At 47.2% G+C, this 22652-nt stretch overlaps 1 long non-coding RNA gene across 1 annotated transcript in view; it reads left to right on the top strand.

The window, feature by feature from the left end:
• The window catches only part of LOC114059771, a 19487-nt gene extending 1841 nt beyond the window's left edge, over nt 1–17646 (top strand). Inside the window, exons 2-5 of the long non-coding RNA XR_003571733.1 lie at nt 14399–14464; nt 14554–14759; nt 15607–15898; nt 17085–17646. This is a non-coding gene — a long non-coding RNA (uncharacterized LOC114059771). The remainder of the gene's footprint in view (nt 1–14398; nt 14465–14553; nt 14760–15606; nt 15899–17084) is intronic.
• The last annotated feature ends 5006 nt before the right edge of the window (nt 17647–22652 follow it).

Genomic DNA, 22652 nt, shown 5'->3' with positions numbered 1-22652 from the left:
AAAAAAAGAAAGTTGGTGTGCTTTTAATTGACTAACTTCTTGCTGCTGTATAGTAAAATATTAATATATTTTTATCATTAAACTGCTGCATGACTATCATCATTGCGAGTGAAGAGAAAATGTTATAAAAAAAAAAGAAGATGCCTTAAACAGTGAAAACAAAACTTTTGTTTGTTTGTTTGTTTTTTCTTTTCTTGGCTGGAATTCAGTAGGAGAGCATTTCAGAGAAACTAGGATTTTGTTCCACTCGGAAGTTTTTTTTGGGATGCAATCATTTTGCTGAATGGTCTTGGCAGAGTTAGGGGCCAGGTAGAGCTGAGCTGCTCCTGTGAGAGCAGGAGCTGCCGGCGCTTCTTTACCGAGGGGCAAGGATGGAGTGTTGGAAGGGTGGGGAGAAAACGAAAAAAAAAAAAAAAAAGCTTGTTTTAAAGAATTTGATTTCCTGCTGTCATTTTATTCCCAGTTGAAATTATAATTCCCTTTTTCTTCTTGTTTTGTTTTTTGGTTTTTTTTCGAGATGTACTGTAAGTGTCAAAACAAGCTGTTTCCATTGTACCATGCATTATTGCCCTTGAAAGAAGTTTGCTGTTAGTGTTCACAGAAAGTTAAAACACGAGACGCTGGTAGCGAGGTGTTTCTGTTTCTTTTTAAACAATCACTGGAAATGTTTAAAATTGCTTTAATGTGCACTTTTCCTATTTCCCAGTAGTGAAATAAGCTTTTTTTTCAGAGTGCGTAATGTGACATTTGAAATGGTTCTCAATTGCATGTAAACATGTGTCTGATAACCTGCTTCTGATTCGGAGGCTCTGGATGGGCAGTTCCAGCGATTATTGTACTTCAACTGTGATGTGTCGGGACTGCACTCTCCATGCTGCTAGACGTAGTTAGGAATTTAATTGCTTTGGTTTTTGCTACTTGATTTGATTGTCTCGGTCCTGCTGTTCGCTGCCCTCCCCAAAGTTGTCGCGCTGCCGGCGGACGCGCTCCGGCGCCCTGTAGTTCCAGCGGCGTGTTCCCGGCAATAAGTAGCGGCAGGCGAGGCGAGGCGAGGCGAGGCGAGCCCGGCGGAGTGTCCTTCCGTCCCTCCCGGCTCCTGGGAGCACCGCTAAGCGAGGCAGGCTGCTCCCGAGGTCTTCCTCGCCCGCGCCGCCCGGATCCTGCCCAGGATCCGGCTGACCCGAGGAGCGCACGGGCCGCGCGGTTCCAGTCAAACCAGTACAGCCTGGAACAGCCCCGTGGGCAGTTCTGTGAACAGTGGCCGAGAACTTGTGGTCAGTTTTTTGTCTCGTTTTTGGTTTTGTTTTTGTTTTTTCTTTATTTTTTTTTTTTTGGGGGGGGGTTTCTTCTGCGTGTTTCGTTGGGGTTTGGTTTTGTTTTGTTTTGTTTTGGGTTTTTTTCCCTCTTTTAATGCACGTTCTGTATGTTCAAGGACTTGATGAATGATAACGAAAGACTAAAATGACTGTAAAGATTCGTGGGATTTTGCTCCTGGTTGTTTTAGTTTTCATTTTTTATTTCTCTTTTTTTTTCCTTTTTTTTTTGTTTTAATTTTTATTTTCCCGGCGGTGCTCGGTACTTTACCAAGGCTCTAATATCTCAGTATTTAAAACAAAGTACAGAAAACCCTGTTTAATGTTAGAAGAAGAAAGGTATATTTGACCATATGTGTTGTTTTAAAAAAAGACAGTATGCTCAAATGTGCCAAGATACCTAATTCCTGAGAAGTATGCCTTATATTTTCCTTGATGATATACTTTTAAATGTCTTGTAGAATAGGTCCAAGAGCATGATAAAAGCTACTTTATAATGACTACGTGCAAGAAAAACTTGAAATTCATTGCAATATTGACATTATTTTATTTTTAAGTTAAAGGGACACTGTCAAGTAATTTACCATTGAAACAACCACCCTTTAAGTGGTTTTATGCTAACGGGGAAGCGTCGTCCGAATTCGAATTCTATTTTTTATTTGTTAAAAGAGAAAAAAAAAAAAGTTAAATTGCTCTGTCTTTGAGAATTTAAATAATAATAATAATAATAATAATAATAATAATAAAAAAGCGCGAAACAGCACGAACCGCTGTTGATTCCTGCCTCTTCTTTGCGGTCCCGCGGCGGGAGGCGGCTCGCCGGGGGCCGGGGGGACTGTGGTCCGACCCCGCCGGGGGTCCCCTCCGGGCCCCGGTGCCGGCAGCGCCAGGCTTTGGCCGGGCGGGATCCGCGCAGCCGATCCAGGAGCCCGGCCGCGGGATGCCGGCAGCGCCCCGAGCCTCCCGCCGAGCGCTCGTTTGGGTTTTAAATCGGAAAATTTAACCGAAAATCAAAAAAAAAAAAAAAAAAAAAAAAAAAAAAAAAAAAAAAAAAAAAAAAAAAAAAAAAAAAAAAAAAAAAAAAAAACACCAAAACAAAACGAACAACAACAACAAAAGAAAGGAAATAAAAATACTTGACAGTGTCACTTGGTGCGTATCCCGCGCAGGGGTTGAAATGTGCTGGGTGTAGCGCTGCCGGGAGAGCGGTTCCCAGCCTGTCCCGGGATGTGGGAAGCGCGGAGGGGCTGCGGGTGGATGCAGAGCCCACCCTGAGAGCCGGGCAGAGCTGCTGCCGGAGGTTTAACCCCTGCTCAGAGCTGACCGATAACTTTTTTGTTTTGTTTTGTTTTTGTTTTTTTTTTGTTTGAGTTGGGTTGGGTTTGGTTTTTTTTGGGAGCAATTACTTTGTTGCCTTTAAAAATAGCACTGTAACCACCTTTTTTTATGATTAGCTGTAGTGTAACCTTTGTCCCTTCAAACTATGCAAGCTATGAAATGTAAATTAGGGATCAGTTAAAGATAGTTGATTATATTCAATCAGATGACATTCATGCACTAACTGGAGTATATACAGATAAAGCTATTAGAGTGACTTGTATGCTAACAGCAAGATATAACATACCTACCTATTCTAAAAAAAATTACTATTAATATTGTATAACAGGACTGTGGGGGTTGGGAGGGAATGTTATCTCTTACCTTCTTAAAAGGGGATTTAAGATTTTTATACCTGTTTTTTCCATCAAACTTTAATATTTTTGTCAAATTTTTAGGTATTTAATTTGTAAAATAGATTTTACTTTGTACTGGCGTACAGAAAATAGGGGTTGATTTAAACTTTTTTGAAGCCAAGTGATCAAGTACATTTGTAATAAAAAGTCAATGGATCTATATCAGTCGTACTCACTGTTTTCATTTCTTGTACGTTCTAATGCAGTGGCGCTGTATGTCTCCCAAGGAAAAAAAAATTGGGGAGGGGGGTGGAAGGAGAAGGCAAAAAATATCAGCACTGATGCTGCCAATTGATGCGACTTTGTGTGGGCAAGTGGCCCCTGGTCAGTGGAGATTTGGTAGATATGCATTTTTCCTAAAAAAAAACCACGGTGCACTTTTTCCAGAAGGGTTTATGCAAACCTGTCGTTTTTGGCATGTCTTCACTTCATGCTTCCACCTTGGCACCCGTAAACTCTGTAAAGCCCCCGCTTTGGGAAGCGCCTTTTGCTGGCACTTCGGAAAAAAAAAAAGCAAAACCAAGCAAAGCAAAACTCTGATTTCTTCTAAGGTGGTGAACTACGGCACATGACGTTTTTGCACCCACACGTGTTGTCTCCCTTCCTCAAAGGTCTGCCACTTGCTTTTCTCTAAGTTCAACAGGTCAAACTTTTTTTTGGTTTTTTTTTGTTTGTGTTTTTTTTTTAAGTAAAATTGCCAAGTGTTTTGGATCGAAGACTTCAGCAGATCCACCGAGGTTGGATCCAACACCTTGCAGAGCACTGACATAATTATTTTTTTTTTTTGGTTGCTTGTTTGCTTTAAACCCGGTCCACCCCTTCGCTTTCCCCCGGGCATATACCAAATCTGCTTGACTTGTCTGTGGCAGAAGTTGTGGGAGCCAGCAGGGAGAACGATGACATTAATGTACAAGAATGCTAAAACAGGTTTACATTTCAGGGGGCTCTCGTCAAACACGAAAACTCAAAGTGTAACTAGAACCAACCAATTTCCTCGGTCTTGCTAATCCGATGGGTAGAAAGCAAGTCTCTCTTAGGTGAGTTGGAAAGAAGGCAGGGAAGGCAAATTCTTCCACAGCTGTGCAATTTGCTCCTTCAAAAACCTGCTGCTTCTTACTGGATTTGGGTGGCTTTTGGAGAGGAAGGGCTCTGCCTGGAGCGCTGGGAGTTTCTCTTTTTAAATGACACTCCCAAGAACTTTTGAAATCCTGGTTTACATGGGGTTTTTTCTTTCTTTTTTTTTTTTTTTAACTTTTCCTTTTTTTTTTTTCCTTTGCTTTTTGTTAGGCTTACCCAAACTTCCCTTTTATTTTCTTCCTCCCCTCCTTTGCTGGCTGCCTGCTCCTTGTTAACTCAGCTTGTGTAGCTGGAGGGTCGCTGTGCGTGGTGGGGTTTGGACTGTCTGGAAGAGTAGCCCAGGGTAGTTTGAAGTTCTCGTGCTGGGTTTTGTACACTCATTTCTCTCCCTAAAAGTTTTACTCTTCTCGGCTTTCTCCTGTAATGCGTGAAGATAGGTGAAGGGCTCTCAATTTTTGGTGGCAGAACAGAGAGGGCTGCACGCAGAGTGTTGTCACAATGTTTTGACAAAACCGACGAGGTAAACAAGCGAAGTTCCATTTTTATTCCTGATTCCTTCTGCCGTTGCCATCTCCTGTGCTGCTTGCAACAATGAAAGAGAGTTTCAGCCCAGAGCTTTTTTTCAAGCCTGTGGTTCCTTTTACTCTGCTCACTTGCACATGATTTAGCTCGTTGGCACCGCGAAATGTGCGTGGGTTGTGAGCGTGGCAAGGAGATACGTATATAGAGTTTAAAGCTAGTTAAGGTTAATTTAAATGGACTTCCAAAATTATAAGCTTTGTTAAAAGCCTGTTTTACCCAGAGCCTAATTGTTGGGCCTGAAGTTCGTGGCTTTTTTTTTTTTTTTTTTTTTTTTTTTTTTTTTTTTTTTTTTTTTTTGTGAAGTAGAATCTCTTTGTGTTGGGATGGCTGAGGGTGATGGGCTGATGGTTCAGAAAGGATGCTCCTCTCAAGGATACTCCTCTCATGTGGCAGCTCTGGAAGCTCTGCTGCTCTGCTCCCATCAGAGAGGCTGCTTCCCTCCTCCCGCACTGCTGGTGCCAGATGGTCCCAGGTCTGCTCTGGGAGTTCCTCTTAGCCTGCCTATCCTTCTTTTTCACTTTTTATCTTTCCAAAGCATTTCAGTTCCTGACGAGACTGTGTTTTAGTAGCACCGCAGTCTGGGGGAAGGGCAGCTCACACAGGAGTCCAAAAGGCATCCCGCTCCTTGTGAAATACAAGTGGGCCACAAGGTTTTACTGGGCACTGTGTTGTGTGCTGTTAGTGCAGAGCAGCTGCAGATACCAGAGAGAGGTAAAGGCCAAATCATCCATTTTTAGGGGTTCAGAGCGTTACTTCTCTAAAGGCATTCTGGATATTTTGCTGCAATTTGGATGGTGTAGAAGTCGCTGCTGGAGGAGTACATTGGAAGGCAAAGGATGAGTGGGTTTGCTTTGGGCAGGTGTGTTGCTGTGTCGTTAACAAAGGCATTTCCTGAGCCAGCAGACTCAGGGCAGGTACCAAGACAGATGAAAAGAGTTTGTCCGAAGGGGGGAAGCTCCCAGCAGTCACAGCAGATGAGGAACTGTGTGTATGGAGGGTGGGAAAAGGCTTTTGGAGCAAGGCAGGAAGGTTGGGGCTGGCAGAGGTGGATGGCCAAGCTGCACCTGGGCTGCTGTTTGAGTGCATCAGCATCTGCACAGGTGTTGGGGGGGGAGTGGCACTTGGAGAAGCCCGTGAGATCCCAACGGCAGAGGCTCTGGCAGAGCCTTTGCCACAGGGAGCCGAGGGGTGTCGGGCAGCTGGTCCCAGAGGATCATGGGGTAGCTGGGGTAGCTCTGCTGGTCCCACCTCTGCAGTTCTACATCTGAAACCAGATGAGCAGTCGTGTGGTTTGGGAAAGTTGGAGCACGTCACTCTTGCCTCTGTAAAAGTAGTAACCAGCTGTGTAGCTCATTTGAGGCAAAATATCACAGAAGAGGGAGAGTTGAAGTCATACAGCGAGGAATGAGGCGTGCTTTCACAGAAAAATGTCAGCTGGAGATTAAGTGAGAAAAGATAAAGATAAAGGACTTCTGGCCCCTCTGTCTGCCTTTTGAATGTTGACTGATTAAAACAAGACAGAGTGAATGGCTGGATATCCCCAAACCATCTTTCACTGTCCCTCTGCAGATCGATACTGCTGGTTCTCCTTCTCCCGGAGAGGGGACCTCGTCCTGAGCCTTTTGCTCTGGATGGCAGCACGGCCAGCCAAGATGGAACCCTGTAGAATTTGTCTCTGTGTGGGTGTTGTCTCATTTTGGGTGACCAGGACCCTGTGCTGGGTGTCCCCAGGCAGTGTCTGCAGTAGCTCCGCAGCTCACGCTGGGCGGGGGGTTCTGCAGTGAAGTTCTGTTCCTGTGTGACATAGCTCGGGTTTGTCGTGGAGCACAGCACCTGATCTGGTTTGGGTTTAACTGAGACAAAAGACAAGATCTACCAACCAGGGGGTATAAATTCATCAGACCAAGCTAGAGATTAAAATATCCAAAACACAGACAATGTGACTGTCCGGTCCTGAGCAGGGACTGCTTTGCTGTTGAACTTGGAGCTGGCTGTGTGCTGATGGCTCTGAAGATTTGGCCCCAGGTAAAACAGGAGACTGCCTCAGTGGATGGCCTGGCCATTTCTGCACCTTGTCTGGAGCCTTAGGTTCATGACATGATCCTTTCTGGATCAGCCATCAGCTGGGAGAGCGCTTGGTTTGAGTGGGAATCTACTGGATCTCCCTGGCAGGGAATTCTGTCTAGACTCAGATTCCTTTGGCATCGGTTGGTTTGCTGTCCATCCTGATGTTAGCTTTGCAAAAATAAACATCTTAGGCCTTTCTGAGTGTCAGGCCATGTAGCAGACTGAAGTGGAAAGAGGACTGGCTGCAACACCAGCTGTGGGAGTTTGTGCTGGGCCTCCCGGGCTGTGGTGCTGAAGCGTTTTTTTTTCTTGAAACACTATCTTGAAATATGCAGGAGGCCAAAAAAAAAAAAAAAACAGGTTCATTCTTTCTGTCGGAGATCTGAGAAGTGTGGATTTACTTCTGCAGTGAGAAAGGATGGCTAATAAGACCTTGGAGGGAGGTGGCTGTTGTGGAACCTGTCCTCTGCACGCCACTGGGATGGCAAGTGCATGTCTTGGAGAGACTTAGGCAGCTTTTCTGGGGAAAACCTCCTCATGCTGAAATGTCATCCCAGTCATGATGTTGATTTCTATAGAGAGTTGCTTGTAAAGGTAGCTTGCAAGTCGCATCTGAAGCCCCGTGACCATGTTGACCCCAGTGGGTTTGGATTTGTTGCTGGACATGGTGCAGAGACTCTGTGACAGCCCCAGGGGGGGAACATCTTGGTGCAAGAGATCATGTCTCACTGATGCACTTCAGAGTGCAGAGATGGCACTGCCATTCTTGCAGGAACGTCTGGGAGCTGAGCCTGGACTCTCAGACATCATAATCATCATCATCCCCCTGGACTGATGCAGGGCCAGCAGTGGCACAGGGCTCTGTGGGGCTCTGCTGTGGGGTGACCCCCCCGGCACGGTTTGAGCTCCTCTGTGGCACCACTGTGATGATGTGGCTGGGGCCAAGAGGAGGATCCGCATCATCCATGCCTGGGGAGTTTCTGTTGCTGGGAGCCGAGGGTCAGTAAATGAGCAGGGCTGGTTTTTCCATTGCTGGTGAATGTCTTGGATGTGCAGCTCGGGCCCAAACCGCTGGCTGCCCATCGTGTCTGCAGTGCCCTCCAGCTGGGGTGTCAGAGGGTTGGCAGGTTTTGTTCTCGCTCTGGGTAGAAGGGCAGGACAGTGGTTGTGCCTCGGACAGGACCTGCCTGTTGGGACATTTGGGAGCAGCGCTGCCATTTGAAGGGTGTCTCTCTCCCCGGGGCTGGGCTTGCTGTAGAGTCTCCCTGGGGAATAGGTTTTGTTCCTCCGTGCTCCATCCTGGCTGCACAGCAGTGCAGTGCAGGCTGATGGCTTTATTGCCTGAAGTCCCCTGAGATTTGGGACCTGCCTGCGCTTGCCTTTTGCTCGGGCATTCCATATGGGCAGAGGAGCTGAGACCAGCAGCTCCCAGGGAGTGAGTCTGCAATGACACATCGGTGTCAGCCCCTCCAGGCCCCTCAGAACTAATCTGAGGGTCGAGAGGTGAGCACTGGGATTTCAGGGACCAGCTCCTCTCTCTGTGTCAGTCCAGCAGAAGTGGGTCCAGCTGTCTCACTTTTGGGCGAGCTGATCTGTCAACATTTCAAGAAATGCCAGGGCTAGGAATCAGGGAGAAAGGATTTTGTGAAATCTGGTATTTAAACCTCCCACTCGAGTGATGCTGAGGAGAGCTGGCAATGTAGCATTGGCTTATCAGGAGCTGTGTGGGCAGGTCAGCTTAAGAATAATGTGTGAGCAGCACCACAGGTGAAGGAAAGAAGCCTGTGTCTGGTCAGGTACAGAGTTTAAATGGGGTCAGAATTTCTTTTTATTAAAAAGACTGTTTTATTTAAATAATAAATGACAGTAGGATCACCGTTGCCAGGGGCTGCTGAAGGGCAACCAGGCAGGTCTGAGCAAAGTAGGGACTAGAGGCTTTGAATTATTTTCCCTCATTAATAACTCTGAACTAAGCGCTGCAAATTCATGCAAAAGTCATCTCTGCTTTCATGCAGGCAAACTGTTTGGTTTGTGGATAGGTCTGCTGTGTTCAGAGGCTCATTCCATCTTTAAAAAAAAAAAAAATTAAAAATTGGCTTCTGAGCTGCACCTGTCAATAAAAGTCGTGGAAAATGAGTCCTGGCAGGCTTTTGCAAGGCCGTATGTAACTTATCTTGTCCAATGAAAGTCTCTAATTGGTGGTTTAAAGTAATTAAAAAAAAAAGAATCTGTTAACGGTCAGTCTATTTTTAGTTTAAAGATGGACTTTATATGGTCATAAAGTAAAATTCTTTGCTTAATTATGGGAATTGAAGTACACTGGCTTAATTGCACTAGGAACTGCACACAAGAGTGCAGGGAGGACACGCTTTACGAGTGATTGTCTGCTGATAAAATACTACACAGAGCAACAAGTGGAGGCACTCCAGGCTCCAGAAAGCATCCTGAGGCCACAGCTGCTGAGCTGGTGGGGAAGAGATGGCATCGAATCCTCTGCAGGTGGTCAGGGTCCATTCCCACCATGGCACTGGCTGCCTTGCCTTGTATTTGTGGAGACTTGGAACTGGATGGGATTAAAGGGGCGATTTATAAGGAAAGGCTTGGTTGAGGGGTTGCTTTGTGTTCTGGAGATGCATCCAGATGCTGGGGAAGCAGCTGTGGATGGCAGAGGATTTGGTGGTGGGACATGCAGGCTCCTGATGATTAGGAGATCCATCTGCCCATTTGCCTGGTTAGTGGACAAGTAGATCCTGGAAGGTGTCAGAGTGCTTGGGGCAAGCCTGGGGCGGTCATTCCTGAAGCTGGGTTACCTGGGAAGCTAAATTTGGGAGCCTGGGAAGAAGATGGAATTTTGGACATGGCATTACCTCTTCCTAAAGTCTCAGGGTGTGCCTGGGGGAAGGATGTGACAAGTAGGTGAAGTGAAGAGCCACGACTTCACAGCATGGGCTGGTTTTCACTTCAGCCAAGGTGTCCCTTGGCTGGTGGCACGGACAGTGGGCAGGGTTTGGGGAGGATGGACTGAACACAGCACTGGTGGAAGGCTGAGGCTGTTCTGTGTGGGGCATGTGGAGGTTGAAGGCAGAGTTGTGTGCACAGGAAGGACAACCAGCTGCCAGGCTGTGGGCTGGAGCAAGGAATGGGCTCGTCTGTGTGGAAACACGAGACAAAAATAGTTGTTGTAGACTGCTCAGTGGGGAAAAAAGACCTTGGCACAGCTGGTCTGATTGAAACGTGGTGGGGGTGATGAAAATGAATAAGACACTGCATTACCTGCCATCACACTGTACTGAGCAGGTGTGCTGGGGCATGAAGGAGGAACACTACATCTAAAATTTGCTGTAAAATCTGAGAGGAAATTGGAGGAGTGACAACCAAACAGCCGCATGTATGTTGGATATAAATTCTGTATTTTAATGACAAGGAGGTATTAGGAAGTTTTCTATTCCAGACTAGAAGGAAGTTGTGGATTTCATGGGGCTTGGGAGAAAACTAAGGCTCTGGCATCTTCATAAACCTGTAAGAAAAAGTAAATTCCATTATGGCCATGCTATCACAGGTCGTTTGGGAAGGAGCTGGCTAACATTTTGGTGAGCAAACATCTCAATTTACTTAAAGGATCATGTCTTGTAACAGCCTGGTCTGGAGTAAGCCTCGCTTTAGGACTAAGACATAAGAACTGGTTCAAGATACAATTAATGTTGAGTTGTTAAGTAGCAGCGACCACAGTACAGTTACAGGTTCAGCATCCTCAGGGGTGGAAGGCAGTGGACTAAAAAAAAATTACTTGTGTTACAAAATATTGCAGGGGAGAAGATCAGAAAATAAAGTAAAGATAAGGAGCCTCCCTCTGAAGCTCAAGTGTTTGAGGCAGAGATGCTGGAGCAAAGTAGCAAATTCAAGTGGAAGGGCAACAGGTGTATCGAGGGGTTTTTTAAGAGTTTGGGAGAGCAAAAATAGGGATGATAAAAAACAGCTTAGTATTCTCCATGACTGGATAACATTCTAATGTTGGGTTGTAATTTTTTTTTTTTAATTAAAGTATTAATTGGGGCACTGGGAATTACAGATCAGCAACCCTGAACTCTGGTTTGAGAAGGAGAGGCTGAAACAGTGTAACTTTTCAGTGTGTGAGAGGTGGAAAGCAACATACTTTCTGCAAAGAAAGGGGGTTGGATCGGATGGTCCTCGAGGGTCCTTTCCAACCAAACCATTCTTTGATTCTGTGACCAATCTTGTTTTCTGGGACATCTACCAGACTCTTTGGACATGCTGACAAATACCAGGAGGTGAAGAATGAACTGATCTTTATTTGAGTGTTTTGAAATGTTTTAATCAAGTTCTTTCCAAGAAGGCATTTAAAAATATGCTTCCAATGAAAAGAGAAATATCACAGAGTCCTTCTTTGGTTGCAGTTGATGTTGATCAGTTATCTAGTCTAGTTGGAGAAGGTGATCAAAAGCCTCCAAGTCTGCATCTTCAGCCTTTGAGCAAATGAGTTTCCTTCCATGGTTTTATTAAACCCGAAGTTGCTGGGTAGTGGATGGTTGATTTTCGTTAAACTATTCTAGTGGACATAACGAGGTCCAGGCTGCAACATCTGGTTGGGCAAAGGGGAGGAACAAGCCCAGAATACAGGGTAGCATGGGATCTAGATTTGTCCTGTAATGCAACACCCCCAGTTCAAATTCCTGCCCTGAGCTGGACTTGCAGGTCTACCAGGTGCCAGACTGTGCCTCAGCAGCTGATGTCGTGGGTATGTTCTGTTTAGTTCTGTTTTGACCAAGAAAAATCCTAAAAGGTAGTGGTTTTGATGATGGGCAGAAAGGGAAGGAGCGGGGAGAGAGGCCTGGGCAGCATCTTCCAGGTGTTTTCCTTTCAGGAGGGTTGGTGGTGTGTGTTCTCATGCAGACCTGTGTTTCCTCTCTTCCCAAGAGATCCTGGAGGACCCACAGGTAGCTGGTCTCGGCTGGAGCAACCCTTGGCTGCTCTGGCTTCATTTTAGGCTTCTTAAAAGTCTAGAAGGCATGACAAATACCCTGGCTTCTGCCACCTTCCCTGGCTCCAGTAGATCATGGTACCAGAGAGTGAGTGCTTTGATGAGTTGCTGGAGTTTGCAACAGGAGCAGGTTTACTGCAGGTACCGCAGTCATGTCAGAGTTCATGTTTAAAGACAGGAATTGGCAGCTGATGGAGCAGAGTGGTTGGGTTATATTGGAAAAGTGACTCCAGCCTGGCCATGGCTGGAAAATTAAGAAGAGCATGATAATGTCTGTCTGTCCTGTGAGCGTGCAGCAGTGGGGCTGACCCTGGGAAATGTGAGGCAGCAGGCAAGGGGGGGGAAAAAAAGCAATTTTTAATGTTCCACCGGTATTGCTGGGCTGTAAGTGAGCTGCAAAATTGAAGAATGTCAGATTCTGTTAACAGAGCAAATGAGGTGAGGGTGTGTAGCCTGCCACAGGAATCCTGCCTGTCCCTGTGAGGCTGAGCTGAGCCTGCACCATGGCTCATTAGACCCCCACAGTGTCCCTGTGCTGTTCTCCCTGGTCATCTTGGGTGGCTGTCACAGCACAACCTTTGTCCCTACTCCCTAGAAATTCCTTAGATTACTCACTTCTAGTTAAATTATACCAGCTGACTTTGAAGTACTCAATATAAAACCGTTGTGGTATTGCTTGCATGATAGTTACTTGACGTAAGAAAACAATTTCTTGTGCTCTCTCTTTAGGAATTTGGACTTTTGAGTTTTCAGTGGGGAGCGTTGTACGTGCCCAACTGCACAGGGTCGGGCCCATCTCTGTTTTAAAGTGTTATTTCACATCTGAGATTAGAAAACAAACCAGAAGATCAAGCTGTCAGAGGCTCAGATGATCATAGTGACTCGTGCTAAAGGCTCCGTCCTCGTAGAGACCCGCACGGCTGCTTTGTGTAAACTGCTGTCAGAGCTCTGGCGTTTTGGTAATAGCATTTCCCTCTAAATGTACTGAGTATACTCGCCTTTAAATCCTGTTAGGTACTGATAATTACTGTTGGTATCCTGTACATTAGCTCTGTACTAGCATTCACATCAGACTAGGCTTAATATCGTGAGTGTCAAAGATGACTTTGAAAAAGGGAAACTAATTTATACCCTTCCCGTGTAGCGGGTGGTTTGTGGAAATACCAGGAGTGCTGCAACTGTCTTCCCCCTTTTACTTGCTGTGATTTTCTGCAGGAGAAAATACAGATTTAAATCTATTTTTCCATTCTTTGGAGACACTGAGATATTATCGTGGTGAGATCCATGGAAATACCCAGACAGACTGGGCCATCATGCAGAGATAAGGCATCTTTTCCATTTGGTTGTGTTTTTGTTTTTTTTTTTTTTTTCTGCTGCTGACCATTCTCCAAGCTTTTTTTTTTTTTTCTTTTTAACGTAAAAAAGCTATTCCTTCATCTGTCCAGTGCAACACCCTCTAGGATATTTGTGGTCTTCCAGAAAAGGTAGACAGGACTTGAATAACTAATGCCAAAAAATCGCCCATAGCACGGGAGGGAAATCCTTGTTTTCAAGACAAAACCCTATCCAGACCTTTTTCAGACACCCCTCAGCACACCACAAGGGTATAAATCCCGACTTTTTCTTTTCCAGGTGATCTTTCAGACCAAGTAGCAGAGGACAGGGCTTTGCCCTCCCGGGGCCCAGGGCATTTAGGGAGCTCCATGGGGCTGGCTTTCACCGTGTCCTCAATTTGGATCCCCAGGGCAGAAAAATTAGGACTTTCTCAGTTAAAGAAAAAGCCAAAAGTGAAGCAAAATCTCTGGAGAGTTGTGTTTCCCCACAGCAGCGACGGCCCCTCAGCACCCGCTTTCTGTTCAGCCAGGACCCCTGGGTCAGTCCTGCTGGGTTTTTAGCCATCTTGACCTCATGTTTGCAAATATTATTGGTAATATAATGCTCTATGTACAAATGTCTGTGTGGCTCATGTGTATGTTTCTGTGGTTCAAGTCAGCCACAGACTTCTGGAATTTCATTGTACTTTGGTTAAATGTTGGACTTTTAACTCTTCTACTGTATGGCTTCTTGATTTCTCTTGTCCAATGTGGACCAACTCTATTTTTGGAAATAAATAAGCATGTAAATAAAATGAATGGGTTTATGCCACTTAACAAAGAAAATGCTTTATTTAAAATATACACTCAGCCTTGTATATTTTATGGTATCTCAGGGAGCAGCAGAGGCTCTGGGCCCCAGCAGCCTTAGTGCTGAGATACCATATTATGTACAAATTCACTTCCAAGTGCTTTTGGAAGAAGACTTCCCATCTCCTGAGCCAAACCCCTGTAGGACCAGCCTTGCAGAGGAGGGAGGGGGAAATCCAGGAACACGTAGTTTAAGGGGAGTAAAGGAAAGGAACAGGACTTTCCTCTCAACACAAGGCTTCTGGTTTGAGGTGTCCGGGTGCCAGGGATGCCACGGGGTGGTTCTGGGCTCCTGCTTGGGAGCACGTGGAGATCAGGAGCAGGATGACATCTTTTTTTTATTATTATTTTTATTTTTTTATTATTAAAAAAAAAAAAACAAACTTCTCCATATAAACCAATATTTACCAGTAATCCTGTGTTTCTGTTTTTGTTTTTTGGCAGACTTTTACCAGTAAATATCGGTTTATTCCTGAAACCAGAAGCCCTAAACATACCTTTGTTTATAAGGTCAGTTGGCATTTTGTCTCTCTCGTTCCCCACTCCTCCCCCCAGTACAACCCAGCAGGTGATTGAAAGGTACCGAGTTCTCTTTCTAGTTTTCCTGCTCTGCACCTCTGGGAACTGGAGCCCGCAGGACCTAGAGCCTTCTGTTGGTAACGTAGACCCGAGTTTACAAGTTATTCTTTTGCCATTTTAAATCCTGCTTTTAAGGACAGAGGTGGTGTTCCCTCCTGTCCACCACGGGGAGTGATAGAAACCCCTGCCAAATGCCTAAATTGCTCCTCCTCTCCGAAGCCTGCGGGTAGGTCTCTCACAAGCATCTTCAGGCTTGGGGCTGAGAAAACAATTTGATCCCAAAATATCCACTAAAAAAACTGCCGTTTCTGGTTTACAGTGAGCAGGACTGGGGGAGGGAAGGGTGGGAAAGGAGTTTGGAAATTATTTCCCCCCCCCCCAACCCCCTTTTTTTTTTCCTAGAAAGCAAACGTGACATGGGGAGGAGGGAAAGGATTTTGAACATGGCCCTTCCTAAACTCACTGTAAACTCTTCCTCCAAGGCTGGGAGAAAGGGCAGGTGAAAGTTCTGATCCTTAAAAGGACATTGCTGGGTGTCTGGGATCCCAAAAGCAGCTGGTGATTTGTAAGGATGGGAATCACTTTTGGTTTATCCCAAGACAAATAGACTTGGGAGTGAGTATTGAAGCTTCCAAGTGTTTGCCACCCAAACACAGCAGCATTTTGCTAATACACCAGAAACAGAGAAGCTGGTGAGGGATAGAAAATGAATTGACTGCATGGTTGGTCCCTGCCAATTTTTTTTTTGTCTCCCAAACAAACAAAATGAAAAAAACCCAAACCAAACCCATCCCTGACCCCCCAAAAAAGGTAACCTGCCAAAAAAGCAAGTCAAAGAGGGTCTCAAACGTCCAGGTTTTGTAGTGTGTGGTTGTCAGGGGTGTTTCTGGCATAGCTGCAGCCCAGCTATGTCCCTTTAAGGAGCACCGTGGCTCGTTTCCTCCTCACGAAGCCCAAGCTGAGGGTTGTGCCGTTCCTGAAGCTCCTGCAGCCTTAGTTGGAGTCCAGAATGAGGGGAGCCCTTCCAGCTGTGCACTTTTGAGCTGAAAACTACCTTTCCTCCCCTTTTGCAGCCTGGGTGGTTCTGATTGCTGGCAGTTCTGTAATACAACCTTAATCTGAGCAGTTGAGGCTGGTCCTACCTTATCTTCAGACGTCTTGCGGAGGACTCCTGTTACCAGTTTGGTACTCAAAAGCTCCACCCCACCATCAGAAGTCACTTTTTGTTTTTTTCCAAAGGCAGTGATAGCTCACCCTCTCTAGCTCTAATGGAAAACATGATAATTGCAATGCAACTTTCTAATAAATTGTTCGTATATTCATAATTCCGTTGCAATCCCAAATTGGAGAAGAGATCTGTTAAAGGTATATATTAGTCTAGATTTTTCTTATTGTAAATACTGTAATTTTATAATACTGTCAATATTTTATTAACTTAGAAATATTTAACAGAGTTTAATCTATGGTAGTTGATTTATTTATAGGTTTATGTTGCAGCCAATTACATTCTAATGTAAGATTAACTTTCAGCATGTAAACATTGAGTGAAAATATCATTGGAAAGATTAAGAGAGAAAACTCTCGCTCTTAATTTGTAATATTTACTCCCAGTTCCCAGTTGGGAATTATTTCATGAAATATTAGGAGTATTTGAGAGCTCATGAACCTAAAATCTGCAGCTGGATTTGAAAACTTGAATTTTGAGATGTACCTGGCTCTTCCACCTTGTGAACAAGTTCAGTACCTGCTCTCTGTAGCACGGAAGTCTTTATTTTGAGCAAAGGGACACTGTCAGATCAATTTTAGATTTTTGGGTGGGTTTTTTTTTTTTTTTTTGGGGGGGGGGGGGAAGGGATGGGGGGAACCAAAACGCAGCCCCAGTGCGTGTGTGTTAAATCCTTTTGGATCACAAGGGGAACGGCTCCTCTCCTGAGGCTTTGGGTCCCTGGGCGGAGCATTCCCGCAGCTGGGAATGCCGCATCCTTCATCCCTGCGGCCAGGCAGGGCTGGAGCTGCGGCCGCTCCGAGGGGTCCCCGCAGTCCCGTGTTCGCCGTCGGAGCTCGGGGACAAGGGCAGAGCTGCACAAAGACTTAAAACCTGATGGGTTTTGACCAAAGGTTTTTTTTAAATTTTAAGTCTCTCTCTCTCTTTTCTCCTGATGGTGTCCCTTTAGCATCATAAAGATGTTCTCTGAAAACCGTGAGAAGTGATTTTCTTTCCGAGGCAGGGAAGAATTTGGTCTGTCACGTGTTTGCAACGCAACTTGCATAAAAATACCAAAAATATCCCGAGGGTTTTCACAGGCGTTGGTATTTTCTTGGAGTGTAAAAGTTAATCTTGATTAGAGATGTGCCAATCTATACTGCTTTCCTGTAGCGTTGTTACACTTAGGCATTTCAGTTCACTTACAAATATATACTGTAACAGTATACTTTGTACAGATTTATTTAAAAAAAAAAATTATTTGAAAACTGAAATAAAGTAGGCAGAAAATAAAGATATTTATTTTTCATTTGACTATGTAAGAAGGTATCATTCTTTTGGTTTTAGTGCACTGGTGTACCAAGGCTCAGAACCACTGCTTTCTCCAGCTCATAGGATGCTTTTCCAGACTGTGGATACGTGTATGTGTACTGCTGTGTTGATAAGTAAAAACCAACGATGGAGTTCGTTGCTTTTATACATCCCAAAGAGAAGTTCTCCACCGTTCCCTGTCTGTTTTCTGACCGAAAAGGCGTGTTTGTGAACAGTGTTCACGCGAGCTCTGCCATCCCACCCTCACATCAGCTCACACCAATGCCAGGATGGGAGGAGTTGCCAGCGGACCTGCCCCAAAAACACCCCCGGGGCCGCAGTGGCATCGTCAGGGAGCAGTTCAAACCTGTGTCCTTTGGGCTTTGTGTAAAGCAAACGCAGAACAAAAAATCGAGATGTTAAATCCATTAGAGAACCAATTCCTTATTGTACAGTAGTATGGAGATCTCTAGTCAACCTGCCATTAATAATAGATTCTTATTTTTTGAATGATCTATTTAAAAGAACAGCAAGCATTGTATTTGCTAGTAAATCTGAAGTGTTTACATGGAATTACTAAATAAATTATTTGATCTAAGATGGCTCTCATCAGTGCTGATTTTTAATAATGGAAATTCATTTTGGCAGCTGCTTTTTTAGTTCGTGCTGTTCTTTAAAATCTTCCAAAGCAGGTTTGTTTGGTTTGTTTTGGGTTTTGGTTTTTTTTTTTTTTTTTTCACTGCATCCTTGTGGTTCCAGTTAGGTTCTGAGGAGGAGGCAGAGCCTGACAGGAGTGCTAGCTCATGTTTTCCAACCCCCCTTCATGAGGCTGCCCCTTCACATCCCAAACAGCTGAGGTGGAGCAGGATGCTCTGAGCCCCAAGCCCTGCTGCTCACCTGTGACTCTTCCCAGGCTGAGTCCTGGTGCATGGAGAGGGAGGAGTTTAGTTAGCAGAAATCATTGGGATAGAAGTAAAACACCATCCTGCAAGGTAATGAGTTCTTGAACTCAGTTCCAGTGAGGCTTGGTCTTGCTTTCTGCTGTTCCAAGGCTCCAGGAACACCCCGTGCTCCCATCCCCATTCCCCTGCTCGAGGCCCATGGATCCAGAGAAGCAGATTAGGCCTTAGGATCATCAGCAAGGCCAAAGGCAAGTTTGTTTTTTTTTTTTTTTTGGGGGGGGGGGGGGGTTCCACCCCTTCCAAGCCCCAAGAGCTGCTCTCTGACGTGAGAGCTGTGCAGCCCCAAAAGCTCCCTGGTGCTCCAGGGCTGGAGGATGGGGTAGGGAATGCCCAGGGCAGAGCGGCTGCAGCTGGAGAGCTGCAGGAGTGAGAGGCTGGATGCAGAAATCCCCGTACCAGGAGCAGCAGGAAGAGCAGGCAGGCGTTGCAAATGCCGAGTCTGGCCACACCGTGTCCCCCTCTAAGCGCCGCACACGCAGCTTTTCCCTGTCAGGCGCTCGGGACCGGGGAAAACGAAACTATCAATAATGCACCTGTCCCCGCATTCCCCGCTCCCGGCCTGGCTCGCACACGCGCTGAGTCACCCCATGTTTAATTCAGCGCTCCCAGCGCCGGAGCCCTGGCTGCAAACCCATCCAAGGCTTGCGTTATGCACCAGCAGAAATTTTTTGTTGGACGTGGATTTCACGCTCCACGTTCAGGGCAGGATTCCTGTCCGGCCCTGCGCTCGCTCCGCTGGCTGGGGAGGGGCGAGCCCAGCTCCTGCTCCACGCACACGGACAGCGAGTCCTCCACCTCCCACTCCCTTTTCCCGCTCCTCCCACCCTTGATGGTTTGGAAAGGTCCGGGATGTCCATCCCTGGGCCCTGTGGCACAGCCCCAGGTCTCCCCGAGCCTTCCACCCCGGGAGCTCACCCATCACACCACACCGTTCCACTGGAAATCATTCAGCTCTCACTTACTCCTCTGCACAGCGTATTTACACACATCTCTTTCTCCTGTGTGAGCTGGCCCATGTTTATGAGCAGTACATTCCTAGAAATTTGCTTTCTGGTTTGGGGGAAATTGAGCACAAGGGTAAAATGGCTCCATTTGTCTGAGTAACAGCAGGAAACCTATCTGGGCCAGATGCTTCTCCAAGTTCATACCCCTCAGCCCTGGATAATGGTTAGTGCTGGAAACAGCTTCTCTGCACCTTTCCAAGCCATGCAAGGCCCTGATTCTGGAAGAAAATACTTCCTCTTTAGCTTAATTTCCCACCCACTCCATAGCACACGGAGTGACCCATAGCTTTGTTCCTGCTGCCTCTGGTGTCTCCTCATTTAGATGCTTAAAACAAAAAGCAAACTGAGACATTGGGCCAAAACACTGGTCACAAGCTTGTGTTTTTAGTAATTACCCATGTTTGCTTGTAAGGGATGCTCCAGTAACTCGGATTTGGAGCATCCTGAGCTGGCCTTGCCTCACACGATGGCTCCCAACCAAAGCAATTCCTTCCATGCTGGCTCGCTTGGCATTGCAGAGGACCTGATGGCTTTTCTGGGAACCGGCTAAAGTAGGTTATCTAAGACAAAAAGAAGTGCCCCCAGGTGGCATTCCTGACCTAGGAAACCCAGCAGGTACTTTTGGTGTCACCACCACTGCTGCTCACGTGGAGAGGGGACTCGAAAGCCCACTGGAACTGCCCAGTCCTGCCACGCAGGTGTTGGGAATAGAGACTGCTCTGGATTTCCAGGAATGCATAATTGCAGTGAGGAGGCATAGGCACGAACTTGATCCATCTTTTAAGAGCTTCCCTTCCAGCTCAGCAGAGCTGGAAAGGCAATACTTGATTTATTTCACCCCAGATTCGTTTCTCCAAGTCTAAAATATGGGAAGTGGGGAAAGAGAGGAGCTTAAAAGGGAGCAGAAATTCTTGATGGTAACATCAAAGAGTGGTTCAGATGGGAAACCAGCCTGATAATTTGTTTTACCCACCCACAGGAGGGATGGGAAAGGCTGGTTTCCTGCTGCATCTTACATATTTTTGGGGGTTTTAAAATTATTTTATAACTTACCCAGCATTCAAGTTGGCCTGGGAACCAAAAGCCATGGCAAGGTCAGAGGGTGATTTCTGCTGCCAGGCAAGGAGGATGGCAGTGTGACTCTTGCTCTGCACCCCCCAGGCAATCTGGGGCACAGATGTCTGCAGCTGCTCCAGAGCCTGGCTGGGGCATTCAGGGGCAGATCCCTGTCAGGCAGAGTCTGCTGAGGGATCTGTATCTGTGGGGCAGTGCAGCCAAGCCCTGGTAGCATTTACACTGGGCGCTCAGTGCCAGGGGATGCCCACGAGAGCTTGACCCCAACAGGGGTGCCCTGGGAGAGCAGCAAACACGGAGGGGAAGAGGAAGGGACTGAGTTTGAACAGCAAAGCCCAGCCTGGCCCTGCTGTCCCTACAAGAGGCTTTCCTGCACCTCCTGTTGCTCTCCCTCCCAGAAGTGTCTCCCTGGGCCAGCCTGCATCTGTCACAGCCAGAGGATTGACCAGAAGGACTGAGCTGTACTAAAATCAGAAGCAGGAGATGCCCAAAGTGCCTCTCCCTGCCCTGCTGGGTGAGACAGGCAGCGATGATGGCTCTGTCCTCCACCAGAGCTCACATCCCACAAGGATTCCCCCTGTTCACCTTGGCCATGGGAGCGAACCCGCAGCGTCCCTGCCAGGAATGGTCATGGAAAAGCACCTGGCCACGCTCTGCACGCTGCCATTCCACAGCAGAGGGGTGGAATGGCCTCCCAACAGTCAGGAGGGCAGGCGGTGGCCTGATGTGGCTGCTGGGCTCCCATGAGCTTGGGAACACTCCACGAGTGAACAGTGCCTGCTCTTAGGGGGTCCTCGAAGCTCTTCTGAATGAGGGAGGTCAGAGTTGCCCCCACCACCCTGCCCATCAGGGGATCCATCCCGAGATGATCCCGTGCAGCTGGAAGATCATGTCACTCCTTTGCAAAAATCCCCTCTGGTAGCAACAGAGAAGCTGTGGCTGCCCCATCCCTGGCAGTGTTCAAGGCCTGCTTGGAAGGGGCTTGGAGCAACCTGGTCCAGTGGAAGGTGTCCCTGCCCATGGCAGGGGGGCAGAACTGGGTGATCTTTAAGGTCCCATCCAACCCAAAGCATTCCACAATTCTGTTAATAGCAGCAGCTTTCCCAGTGGTTGGTGGTTCCCCACACCCTGTGAGGGTTTGCCCTCTCTCACAGCAGATGTCCCCAAAGGCTCTGTGATCAACACATTGCCTTGACCAGCAGGAAGGGAGCTTGAGGGTTTAATGGGGGGTGAAGCAGGGGGTGCTGGGGACAGATGAGCCCCTGGTGCCATCCCCAACAAGCCCCCACTGCTCTTTTGGGTTTGCTGTGTTGGGGCTGAGTCCTGGCAGTGCCTGGCAGGAGTGACTGACCCTGGGGCTGCACGGTGTTAGATCCGGCATCCAGGAGCATCCAGGGACCTCCCAGCCCAGGACTGGCCCCATCACATCTCCTCCTGTGCACCCAAAACCCCACAGCCCAGACCTGTGGTGGAGACGCAGCACAAAGGGGGCCTGTTCAGCCAAACCCTGTGTCTGAGCACACTGAAGGTGACGTCGTGTGCAGGATGAGCTGAGTCCAAGCGCAGGGAGCAGCAGGGACGTAGAGAATTCCTGTGCCCAGCTTTGGCTCTGCTTCTCCTCCCAGTTAGGGGCACTAAGTGCCCCTAATCTTGCATTTTCCGCGGTGAATTTCCCTTAGTTGGTGTTCAGCCTGCAGCTCGAGGATTTCTCAGCAAGCTGCTGCTTTTCTGTGATGGAATTAGTGACAGTGGGTACAGCAATAGCAAGTAATTATTCAGTGACCTAGAAATGACCTTTAGATTTTAAAAATCTCTGGCTTTACCCAGGGCCAAACGTTCATGAACCCAAAGGAGCTTCTGGGTCACCAAGATTTGGGCAGTAGCAAAGCACTTGGGAAGGAGCAGCACTGGGAATTCTCTCAGTGGGTGAAGGATCCTGAGTCCTGCTGTTGTCCCAGCCTCCCAGGGCCATGTGTCCCTATCCAAGTGCTAAGACACAAGGATCCCTGGCATAGCCTGTGCAGCCCCTGGCTGGAAAAGCAGCCCAGCCACGGCTTTTTGGGAAGTGGGAGAGACTACCCACTCCACCCCCCCAAAACCAGCTGTGGGCACAGGGCCATTAGATGTGGGAACATCTGGCCACCACCACTGCCCATCCCAGGGCATTTGTGTCAGCCTTAAGGCCACCAAACCTCACTGTCAACGTGCTGGCACAAAGCTGGCACCACCCTTGGCCCCAGCAGGAGATGCCACGAGGAACAGGCAGGAAAGACTTTCTCAGTTCCCACTCATGGACTGGGAACGGGCTGGGCAGGGGCTCCTGAGCTCTGCTGGCCTTCCCACAGACTCGCTCCCTCCAACATGACCTTCTGCCCTGTTTTTGGATGTGGGATGCCTGACGAGCCTCTTGGGAGATCCCACATGCTACCTAAGCCCCTCTAAGGAGGAGATGGACCTTGGACCGGGGAACCAGTGACCTCTGTGTCTCCCAGTTGTTCAGCACCTACTGAGAGAGAAACGTGTCTCCCAGGGATGGCTCAGGAAGCCAGGTGAAGGATAAATTT

This window comes from Empidonax traillii, unplaced genomic scaffold (genome assembly GCF_003031625.1).
Source record: "Empidonax traillii isolate 1590-97213 ecotype Southwest subspecies unplaced genomic scaffold, ASM303162v1 scaffold242:size1152717, whole genome shotgun sequence".
Taxonomy (NCBI): Eukaryota; Metazoa; Chordata; class Aves; order Passeriformes; family Tyrannidae; genus Empidonax; species Empidonax traillii.
The sequence above is the reverse complement of the archived record's forward strand: the minus strand, read 5'-3'. Positions and strand labels throughout refer to the sequence as shown.